General features: G+C 55.1%; 1 protein-coding gene across 1 annotated transcript in view; it reads left to right on the top strand.

Moving 5' to 3' along the window:
• Positions 1–12,647, top strand: part of LOC144486247 (tau-tubulin kinase 1-like) — a 354,268-nt gene that overhangs the window by 176,322 nt on the left and 165,299 nt on the right. The gene's annotated exons all lie outside the window — the stretch shown is intronic.

Genomic DNA, 12,647 nt, shown 5'->3' with positions numbered 1-12,647 from the left:
CCCCATAGCCCTGTATCAATCCCCAAACTAATCCCACTGCCCCGCACTCTCCCCATAGCCCTGTATCAATCCCCAAACTAATCCCACTGCCCTGCACTCTCCCCATAGCCCTGTATCAATCCCCAAACTAATCCCACTGCCCCACTCTCTCCCCATAGCCCTGTATCAATCCCCAAACTAATCCCACTGCCCCCGCTCTCCCCCCATAGCCCTGTATCAATCCCCAAACTAATCCCACTGCCCCGCACTCTCCCCATAGCCCTGTATCAATCCCCAAACTAATCCCACTGCCACACTCTCTCCCCCCCATAGCCCTGTATCAATACCCAAACTAATCCCACTGCCCCGCACTCTCCCCATAGCCCTGTATCAATCCCCAAACTAATCCCACTGCCACACTCTCTCCCCCCATAGCCCTGTATCAATCCCCAAACTAATCCCACTGCCACACTCTCTCCCCCCCATAGCCCTGTATCAATCCCCAAACTAATCCCACTGCCCCACTCTCTCCCCCCATAGCCCTGTATCAATCCCCAAACTAATCCCACTGCCACACTCTCTCCCCCCCATAGCCCTGTATCAATCCCCAAACTAATCCCACTGCCCCGCACTCTCCCCATAGCCCTGTATCAAACCCCAAACTAATCCCACTGCCACACTCTCTCCCCCCCATAGCCCTGTATCAATCCCCAAACTAATCCCACTGCCCCGCACTCTCCCCATAGCCCTGTATCAATCCCCAAACTAATCCCACTGCCCGCACTCTCCCCATAGCCCTGTATCAATCCCCAAACTAATCCCACTGCCACACTCTCTCCCCATAGCCCTGTATCAATCCCCAAACTAATCCCACTGCCCCGCACTCTCCCCATAGCCCTGTATCAATCCCCAAACTAATCCCACTGCCCCGCACTCTCCCCATAGCCCTGTATCAATCCCCAAACGAATCCCACTGCCACACTCTCTCCCCCCCATAGCCCTGTATCAATCCCCAAACTAATCCCACTGCCCCGCACTCTCCCCATAGCCCTGTATCAATCCCCAAACTAATCCCACTGCCACACTCTCTCCCCCCCATAGCCCTGTATCAATCCCCAAACTAATCCCACTGCCCCGCACTCTCCCCATAGCCCTGTATCAATCCCCAAACTAATCCCACTGCCACACTCTCTCCCCCCATAGCCCTGTATCAATCCCCAAACTAATCCCACTGCCACACTCTCTCCCCCCCATAGCCCTGTATCAATCCCCAAACTAATCCCACTGCCCCACTCTCTCCCCCCATAGCCCTGTATCAATCCCCAAACTAATCCCACTGCCACACTCTCTCCCCCCCATAGCCCTGTATCAATCCCCAAACTAATCCCACTGCCCCGCACTCTCCCCATGGCCCTGTATCAAACCCCAAACTCATCCCACTGCCCGCTCTCTCCCCATAGCCCTGTTTCAATCCCAAACTAATCCCACTGCTCCGCTCTCTCCCCATAGCCCTGCATCAATCCCCAAACTAATCCCACTGCCCCGCTCTCCCCCTATAGCCCTGTATCAATCCCAAACTAATCACACTGCCCCGCTCTCTCCCCATAACCCTGTATCAATCCCCAAACTAATCCCACTGCACGCTCTCTCCCCATAGCCCTGTATCAATCCCCAAACTAATCCCACTGCCCCGCTCTCCCCCCATAGCCCTGTATCAATCCCAAACTAATCCCACTGCCCCCGCTCTCTCCCCATAGCGCTGTTTCAATCCCAAACTAATCCCACTGCCCCGCTCTCTCCCCATAGCCCTGTATCAATCCCCAAACTAATCCCACTGCCCCGCTCTCCCCCCATAGCCCTGTATCAATCCCAAACTAATCCCACTGCCCGCTCTCTCCCCATAGCCCTGTATCAATCCCAAACTAATCCCACTGCACGCTCTCTCCCCATAGCCCTGTATCAATCCCCAAACTAATCCCACTGCACGCTCTCTCCCCATAGCCCTGTATCAATCCCCAAACTAATCCCACTGCCCCGCTCTCCCCCCATAGCCCTGTATCAATCCCAAACTAATCCCACTGCCCCCGCTCTCTCCCCGTAGCCCTGTTTCAATCCCAAACTAATCCCACTGCCCCGCTCTCGCCCCATAGCCTTGTATCAATCCCCAAACTAATCCCACTGCCCCGCTCTCCCCCCATAGCCCTGTATCAATCCCAAACTAATCCCACTGCCCGCTCTCTCCCCATAGCCCTGTATCAATCCCAAACTAATCCCAGTGTCTCGCTCTCTCCCCATAGCCCTGTATCAATCCCCAAACTAATCCCACTGCCCCGCTCTCTCCCCATAGCCCTGTATCAATCCCCAAACTAATCCCACTGCCCCGCTCTCCCCCCCCCCCCGCCCCCCCCCCCCCCCACAAGCCCTGTATCAATCCCCAAACTAATCCCACTGCCACACTCTCTCCCCCCCATAGCCCTGTATCAATCCCCAAACTAATCCCACTGCCCCGCACTCTCCCCATAGCCCTGTATCAATCCCCAAACTAATCCCACTGCCACACTCTCTCCCCCCATAGCCCTGTATCAATCCCCAAACTAATCCCACTGCCACACTCTCTCCCCCCCATAGCCCTGTATCAATCCCCAAACTAATCCCACTGCCCCGCACTCTCCCCATAGCCCTGTATCAAACCCCAAACTAATCCCACTGCCACACGCTCTCCCCCCCCATAGCCCTGTATCAATCCCCAAACTAATCCCACTGCCCCGCACTCTCCCCATAGCCCTGTATCAATCCCCAAACTAATCCCACTGCCCGCACTCTCCCCATAGCCCTGTATCAATCCCCAAACTAATCCCACTGCCACACTCTCTCCCCATAGCCCTGTATCAATCCCCAAACTAATCCCACTGCCCCGCACTCTCCCCATAGCCCTGTATCAATCCCCAAACTAATCCCACTGCCCCGCACTCTCCCCATAGCCCTGTATCAATCCCCAAACTAATCCCACTGCCACACTCTCTCCCCCCATAGCCCTGTATCAATCCCCAAACTAATCCCACTGCCACACTCTCTCCCCCCCATAGCCCTGTATCAATCCCCAAACTAATCCCACTGCCCCAGTCTCTCCCCCCATAGCCCTGTATCAATCCCCAAACTAATCCCACTGCCACACTCTCACCCCCCCATAGCCCTGTATCAATCCCCAAACTAATCCCACTGCCCCACTCTCTCCCCCCATAGCCCTGTATCAATCCCCAAACTAATCCCACTGCCACACTCTCTCCCCCCCATAGCCCTGTATCAATCCCCAAACTAATCCCACTGCCCCGCACTCTCCCCATGGCCCTGTATCAAACCCCAAACTAATCCCACTGCCACACTCTCTCCCCCCCATAGCCCTGCATCAATCCCCAAACTAATCCCACTGCCCCGCACTCTCCCCATGGCCCTGTATCAAACCCCAAACTAATCCCACTGCCACACTCTCTCCCCCCATAGCCCTGTATCAATCCCCAAACTAATCCCACTGCCCCGCACTCTCCCCATAGCCCTGTATCAATCCCCAAACTAATCCCACTGCCCCGCACTCTCCCCATAGCCCTGTATCAATCCCCAAACTAATCCCACTGCCACACTCTCTCCCCCCCATAGCCCTGTATCAATCCCCAAACTAATCCCACTGCCCCGCTCTCTCCCCATAGCACTGTATCAATCCCCAAACTAATCCCACTGCCCCGCACTCTCCCCATAGCCCTGTATCAATCCCCAAACTAATCCCACTGCCCCGCTCTCTCCCCATAACCCTGTATCAATCCCCAAACTAATCCAACTGCCCCGCTCTCCCCCCATAGCCCTGTATCAATCCCCAAACTAATCCCACTGCCCCGCTCTCTCCCCATAGCCCTGTATCGATCCCCAAACTAATCCCACTGCCCCGCACTCTCCCCATAGCCCTGTATCAATCCGCAAACTAATCCCACTGTCCTGCTCTCCCCCCATAGCCCTGTATCAATACCCAAACTAATACCACTGCCCCGCTCTCTCCCCAGAGCCCTGTATCGATCCCCAAACTAATCCCACTGCCCCGCTCTCTCCCCATAGCCCTGTATCAATCCGCAAACTAATCCCACTGTCCCGCTCTCTCCCCATAGCCCTGTATCAATCCCCAAACTAATCCCACTGCCCCGCTCTCTCCCCATAGCCCTGTATCAATCCCCAAACTAATCCCACTGCCCCGCACTCTCCCCATAGCCCTGTATCAATCCCCAAACTAATCCCACTTCCCCACTCTCTCCCCATAGCCCTGTATCAATCCCCAAACTAATCCCACTGCCCCGCGCTCTCCCCATAGCCCTGTATCAATCCCCAAACTAATCCCAGTGCCCCACTCTCCCCATAGCCCTGTATCAATCCCCAAACTAATCCCACTGCCCGCGCTCTCCCCATAGCTCTGTATCAATCCACAAACTAATCCCACTGCCCCGCACTCTCCCCATAGCCCTGTATCAATCCCCAAACTAATCCCACTGCCCGCACTCTCCCCATAGCCCTGTATCAATCCCCAAACTAATCCCACTGCCACACTCTCTCCCCATAGCCCTGTATCAATCCCCAAACTAATCCCACTGCCCCGCACTCTCCCCATAGCCCTGTATCAATCCCCAAACTAATCCCACTGCCCCGCACTCTCCCCATAGCCCTGTATCAATCCCCAAACGAATCCCACTGCCACACTCTCTCCCCCCCATAGCCCTGTATCAATCCCCAAACTAATCCCACTGCCCCGCACTCTCCCCATAGCCCTGTATCAATCCCCAAACTAATCCCACTGCCACACTCTCTCCCCCCCATAGCCCTGTATCAATCCCCAAACTAATCCCACTGCCCCGCACTCTCCCCATAGCCCTGTATCAATCCCCAAACTAATCCCACTGCCACACTCTCTCCCCCCATAGCCCTGTATCAATCCCCAAACTAATCCCACTGCCACACTCTCTCCCCCCCCATAGCCCTGTATCAATCCCCAAACTAATCCCACTGCCCCACTCTCTCCCCCCATAGCCCTGTATCAATCCCCAAACTAATCCCACTGCCACACTCTCTCCCCCCTATAGCCCTGTATCAATCCCCAAACTAATCCCACTGCCCCGCACTCTCCCCATGGCCCTGTATCAAACCCCAAACTAATCCCACTGCCCGCTCTCTCCCCATAGCCCTGTTTCAATCCCAAACTAATCCCACTGCCCCGCTCTCTCCCCATAGCCCTGCATCAATCCCCAAACTAATCCCACTGCCCCGCTCTCCCCCTATAGCCCTGTATCAATCCCAAACTAATCACACTGCCCCGCTCTCTCCCCATAACCCTGTATCAATCCCCAAACTAATCCCACTGCACGCTCTCTCCCCATAGCCCTGTATCAATCCCCAAACTAATCCCACTGCCCCGCTCTCCCCCCATAGCCCTGTATCAATCCCAAACTAATCCCACTGCCCCCGCTCTCTCCCCATAGCGCTGTTTCAATCCCAAACTAATCCCACTGCCCCGCTCTCTCCCCATAGCCCTGTATCAATCCCCAAACTAATCCCACTGCCCCGCTCTCCCCCCATAGCCCTGTATCAATCCCAAACTAATCCCACTGCCCGCTCTCTCCCCATTGCCCTGTATCAATCCCAAACTAATCCCACTGCACGCTCTCTCCCCATAGCCCTGTATCAATCCCCAAACTAATCCCACTGCACGCTCTCTCCCCATAGCCCTGTATCAATCCCCAAACTAATCCCACTGCCCCGCTCTCCCCCCATAGCCCTGTATCAATCCCAAACTAATCCCACTGCCCCCGCTCTCTCCCCGTAGCCCTGTTTCAATCCCAAACTAATCCCACTGCCCCGCTCTCGCCCCATAGCCCTGTATCAATCCCCAAACTAATCCCACTGCCCCGCTCTCCCCCCATAGCCCTGTATCAATCCCAAACTAATCCCACTGCCCGCTCTCTCCCCATAGCCCTGTATCAATCCCAAACTAATCCCAGTGTCTCGCTTTCTCCCCATAGCCCTGTATCAATCCCCAAACTAATCCCACTGCCCCGCTCTCTCCCCATAGCCCTGTATCAATCCCCAAACTAATCCCACTGCCCCGCGCTCTCCCCCCCCCCGCCCCCCCCCCCCCCCCCCACAAGCCCTGTATCAATCCCCAAACTAATCCCACTGCCACACTCTCTCCCCCCCATAGCCCTGTATCAATCCCCAAACTAATCCCACTGCCCCGCGCTCTCCCCATAGCCCTGTATCAATCCCCAAACTAATCCCACTGCCACACTCTCTCCCCCCATAGCCCTGTATCAATCCCCAAACTAATCCCACTGCCACACTCTCTCCCCCCCATAGCCCTGTATCAATCCCCAAACTAATCCCACTGCCCCACTCTCTCCCCCCATAGCCCTGTATCAATCCCCAAACTAATCCCACTGCCACACTCTCTCCCCCCCATAGCCCTGTATCAATCCCCAAACTAATCCCACTGCCCCGCACTCTCCCCATAGCCCTGTATCAAACCCCAAACTAATCCCACTGCCACACGCTCTCCCCCCCCATAGCCCTGTATCAATCCCCAAACTAATCCCACTGCCCCGCACTCTCCCCATAGCCCTGTATCAATCCCCAAACTAATCCCACTGCCCGCACTCTCCCCATAGCCCTGTATCAATCCCCAAACTAATCCCACTGCCACACTCTCTCCCCATAGCCCTGTATCAATCCCCAAACTAATCCCACTGCCCCGCACTCTCCCCATAGCCCTGTATCAATCCCCAAACTAATCCCACTGCCCCGCACTCTCCCCATAGCCCTGTATCAATCCCCAAACTAATCCCACTGCCACACTCTCTCCCCCCATAGCCCTGTATCAATCCCCAAACTAATCCCACTGCCACACTCTCTCCCCCCCCATAGCCCTGTATCAATCCCCAAACTAATCCCACTGCCCCAGTCTCTCCCCCCATAGCCCTGTATCAATCCCCAAACTAATCCCACTGCCACACTCTCTCCCCCCCATAGCTCTGTATCAATCCCCAAACTAATCCCACTGCCCCACTCTCTCCCCCCATAGCCCTGTATCAATCCCCAAACTAATCCCACTGCCACACTCTCTCCCCCCCATAGCCCTGTATCAATCCCCAAACTAATCCCACTGCCCCGCACTCTCCCCATGGCCCTGTATCAAAACCCAAACTAATCCCACTGCCACACTCTCTCCCCCCCATAGCCCTGCATCAATCCCCAAACTAATCCCACTGCCCCGCACTCTCCCCATGGCCCTGTATCAAACCCCAAACTAATCCCACTGCCACACTCTCTCCCCCCATAGCCCTGTATCAATCCCCAAACTAATCCCACTGCCCCGCACTCTCCCCATAGCCCTGTATCAATCCCCAAACTAATCCCACTGCCCCGCACTCTCCCCATAGCCCTGTATCAATCCCCAAACTAATCCCACTGCCACACTCTCTCCCCCCATAGCCCTGTATCAATCCCCAAACTAATCCCACTGCCCCGCACTCTCCCCATAGCACTGTATCAATCCCCAAACTAATCCCACTGCCCCGCACTCTCCCCATAGCCCTGTATCAATCCCCAAACTAATCCCACTGCCCCGCTCTCTCCCCATAACCCTGTATCAATCCCCAAACTAATCCAACTGCCCCGCTCTCCCCCCATAGCCCTGTATCAATCCCCAAACTAATCCCACTGCCCCGCTCTCTCCCCATAGCCCTGTATCGATCCCCAAACTAATCCCACTGCCCCGCACTCTCCCCATAGCCCTGTATCAATCCGCAAACTAATCCCACTGTCCCGCTCTCCCCCCATAGCCCTGTATCAATACCCAAACTAATACCACTGCCCCGCTCTCTCCCCAGAGCCCTGTATCGATCCCCAAACTAATCCCACTGCCCCGCTCTCTCCCCATAGCCCTGTATCAATCCGCAAACTAATCCCACTGTCCCGCTCTCTCCCCATAGCCCTGTATCAATCCCCAAACTAATCCCACTGCCCCGCTCTCTCCCCATAGCCCTGTATCAATCCCCAAACTAATCCCACTGCCCCGCACTCTCCCCATAGCCCTGTATCAATCCCCAAACTAATCCCACTTCCCCACTCTCTCCCCATAGCCCTGTATCAATCCCCAAACTAATCCCAGTGCCCCACTCTCCCCATAGCCCTGTATCAATCCCCAAACTAATCCCACTGCCCGCTCTCTCCCCATAGCTCTGTATCAATCCACAAACTAATCCCACTGCCCCGCTCTTCCCCTATAGCCCTGTATCAATCCCAAACTAATCCCACTGCCCCGCTCTCTCCCTATAACCCTGTATCAATCCCCAAACTAATCCCACTGCACGCTCTCTCCCCATAGCCCTGTATCAATCCCCAAACTAATCCCACTGCCCCGCTCTCCCCCCATATCCCTGTATCAATCCCAAACTAATCCCACTGCCCGCTCTCTCCCCATAGCCCTGTTTCAATCCCAAACTAATCCCACTGCCCCGCTCTCTCCCCATAGCCCTGTATCAATCCCCAAACTAATCCCACTGCCCCGCTCTCCCCCTATAGCCCTGTATCAATCCCAAACTAATCACACTGCCCCGCTCTCTCCCCATAACCCTGTATCAATCCCCAAACTAATCCCACTGCACGCTCTCTCCCCATAGCCCTGTATCAATCCCCAAACTAATCCCACTGCCCCGCTCTCCCCCCATAGCCCTGTATCAATCCCAAACTAATCCCACTGCCCCCGCTCTCTCCCCATAGCGCTGTTTCAATCCCAAACTAATCCCACTGCCCCGCTCTCTCCCCATAGCCCTGTATCAATCCCCAAACTAATCCCACTGCCCCGCTCTCCCCCATAGCCCTGTATCAATCCCAAACTAATCCCACTGCCCGCTCTCTCCCCATAGCCCTGTATCAATCCCAAACTAATCCCACTGCACGCTCTCTCCCCATAGCCCTGTATCAATCCCCAAACTAATCCCACTGCCCCGCTCTCCCCCCATAGCCCTGTATCAATCCCAAACTAATCCCACTGCCCCCGCTCTCTCCCCGTAGCCCTGTTTCAATCCCAAACTAATCCCACTGCCCCGCTCTCGCCCCATAGCCCTGTATCAATCCCCAAACTAATCCCACTGCCCCGCTCTCCCCCCATAGCCCTGTATCAATCCCAAACTAATCCCACTGCCCGCTCTCTCCCCATTGCCCTGTATCAATCCCAAACTAATCCCAGTGTCTCGCTCTCTCCCCATAGCCCTGTATCAATCCCCAAACTAATCCCACTGCCCCGCTCTCTCCCCATAGCCCTGTATCAATCCCCAAACTAATCCCACTGCCCCGCTCTCCCCCCCCCCCCCCCCCACAAGCCCTGTATCAATCCCCAAACTAAAGAACAAAGAACAATACAGCACAGGAACAGGCCCTTCGGCCCTCCAAACCCGTGCCGCTCCCTGGTCCAAACTAGAGCATTCTTTTGTATCCCTCCATTCCCACTCCGTTCATATGGCTGTCTAGATAAGTCTTAAACGTTCCCAGTGTGCCCGCCTCCACCACCTTGCCTGGCAGCGCATTCCAGGCCCCCACCACCCTCTGTGTAAAATATGTCCTTCTGATATCTGTGTTAAACCTCCCCCCTTCACCTTGAACCTATGACCCCTCGTGAACGTCACCACCGACCTGGGGAAAAGCTTCCCACCGTTCACCCTATCTATGCCTTTCATAATTTTATACACCTCTATTAAGTCTCCCCTCAACCTCCGTCTTCCCAGGGAGAACAACCCCAGTTTACCCAATTTCTCCTCATAACTAAGCCACTCCATACCAGGCAACAGCCTGGTAAACCTGCTCTGTACTCTCTCCAAAGCCTCCACGTCCTTCTGGTAGTGTGGCGACCAGAACTGGACGCAGTATTCCAAATGCGGCCAAACCAACGTTCTATACATCTGCAACATCAGACCCCAACTTTTATACTCGATGCCCCGTCCTATAAAGGCAAGCATGCCATATGCCTTATTCACCACCTTCTCCACCTGTGACGTCACTTTCAAGGATCTGTGGACTTGCACACCCAGGTCCCTCTGCGTATCTACACCCTTTATGGTTCTGCCATTTATCGTATAGCTCCTCCCTACATTATTTCTACCAAAATGCATCACTTCGCATTTATCTGGATTGAACTCCATCTGCCATTTCTTTGCCCAAATTTCCAGCCTATCTATATCCTTCTGTAGCTCCTGACAATGCTCCTCACTATCTGCAAGTCCTGCCAATTTTGTGTCGTCCGCAAACTTACTGATCACCCCACTTACACCTTCTTCCAGATCGTTTAATTCCACTGCTCGCCCCCACTCTCCCCCATAACCCAGTATCAACCCCCAAATTAACCCAACTGCCCCCACTCTCCCCCCATAGCCCTGTACCAATCCCCAAACTAATCCCACTGCCCCGCTCTCCCCCCATCGCCCTGTATCAATCCCAAACGAATCGCACTGCCCCACTCTCTCCCCATAGCCCTGTATCAATCCCGAAACGAATCCCACTGCTCGCCCCCGCTCTCCCCCCATAGCCCTGTATCAATCCCCAAACTAATCCCACTGCCCCACTCTCCCCCCATAGCCCTGTATCAATCCCCAAACTAATCCCACTGCCCCCACTCTCCCCCATAGCCCTGTATCAATCCCCAAACTAATCCCACTGCCCCGCTCTCCCCCCATAGCCCTGTATCAATCCCCAAACTAATCCCACTTCCCCACTCTCTCCCCATAGCCCTGTATCAATCCCCAAACTAATCCCACTGCCCCGCGCTCTCCCCATAGCCCTGTATCAATCCCCAAACTAATCCCAGTGCCCCACTCTCCCCATAGCCCTGTATCAATCCCCAAACTAATCCCACTGCCCGCTCTCTCCCCATAGCTCTGTATCAATCCACAAACTAATCCCACTTCCCCACTCTCTCCCCATAGCCCTGTATCAATCCCCAAACTAATCCCACTGCCCCGCGCTCTCCCCATAGCCCTGTATCAATCCCCAAACTAATCCCAGTGCCCCACTCTCCCCATAGCCCTGTATCAATCCCCAAACTAATCCCACTGCCCGCTCTCTCCCCATAGCTCTGTATCAATCCACAAACTAATCCCACTGCCCCGCTCTTCCCCCATAGCCCTGTATCAATCCCCAAACTAATTCCACTGTCCCCCCCCCCCCCCCCGCTCTCCCCCCATAGCCCTGTATCAATCCCAAACTAATCCCACTGCCCGCACTCTCCCCATAGCCCTGTATCAGTCCCAAACTAATCCCACTGCCCCGCTCTCCCCCCATAGCTCTGTATCAATCCCCAAACTAATCCCACTGCCCCACTCTCTCCCCATAGCCCTGTATCAATCCCAAACTAACCCAACTGCCCCCACTCTCTCCCCATAGCCCTGTATCAATCCCAAACTAATCCCACTGCCCCGCTCTTCCCCCATAGCCCTGTATCAATCCCCAAACTAATCCCACTGCCCCGCTCTCCCCCCATAGCCCTGTATCAATCCCAAACTAATCCCATTGCCCGCACTCTCCCCATAGCCCTGTATCAATCCCAAACTAATCCCACTGCCCCGCTCTACCCCCATAGCCCTGTATCAATCCCCAAACTAATCCCACTGCACGCTCTCTCCCCATAGCCCTGTATCAATCCCCAAACTAATCCCACTGCCCCGCTCTCCCCACATAGCCCTGTATCAATCCCAAACTAACCCAACTGCCCCCACTCTCTCCCCATAGCCCTGTATCAATCCCAAACTAATCCCACTGCCCCGCTCTTCCCCCATAGCCCTGTATCAATCCCCAAACTAATCCCACTGCCCCGCTCTCCCCACATAGCCCTGTATCAATCCCCAAACTAATCCCACTGCCCCGCTCTCTCCCCGTAGCCCTGTATTAATCTCCAAACTAATCCCACTGCCCCGCTCTCTCCCCATAGCCCTGTATCAATCGCAAACTAATCCCACTGCCCTGCTCTCCCCCCATAGCCCTGTATCAATCCCCAAACTAATCCCACTGCCCCGCTCTCTCCCCATAGCCCTGTATCAATCGCAAACTAATCCCACTGCCCCGCTCTCTCCCCATAGCCCTGTATCAATCCCCAAACTAATCCCACTGCCCCGCTCTTCCCCCATAGCCCTGTATCAATCCCCAAACTAATCCCACTGCCCCGCTCTCTCCCCATAGCCCTGTATCAATCGCAAACTAATCCCACTGCCCCGCTCTCTCCCCATAGCCCTGTATCAATCCACAAACTAATCCCACTGCCCCGCTCTTCCCCCATAGCCCTGTATCAATCCCCAAACTAATCCCACTGCCCCGCTCTCCCCCCATAGCCCTGTATCAATCCCCAAACCAATCCCACTGTTTCCCCCCCCGCTCTCCCCCCATAGCCCTGTATCAATCCCAAACTAATCCCACTGCCCGCACTCTCCCCATAGCCCTGTATCAATCCCAAACTAATCCCACTGCCCCACTCTGTCCCCATAGCACTGTATCAATCCACAAACTAACCCAATTGCCCCCGCTCTCTCCCCCATAGCCCTGTATCAATCCCCAAACTAACCCAACTGCCGTTGGTTCGGCCGCATCTGGAATAC

Source organism: Mustelus asterias, unplaced genomic scaffold, assembly GCF_964213995.1.
Source record: "Mustelus asterias unplaced genomic scaffold, sMusAst1.hap1.1 HAP1_SCAFFOLD_307, whole genome shotgun sequence".
In the NCBI taxonomy this organism is placed as follows: domain Eukaryota; kingdom Metazoa; phylum Chordata; class Chondrichthyes; order Carcharhiniformes; family Triakidae; genus Mustelus; species Mustelus asterias.
This window is presented reverse-complemented; position numbering and strand designations above follow the sequence as displayed.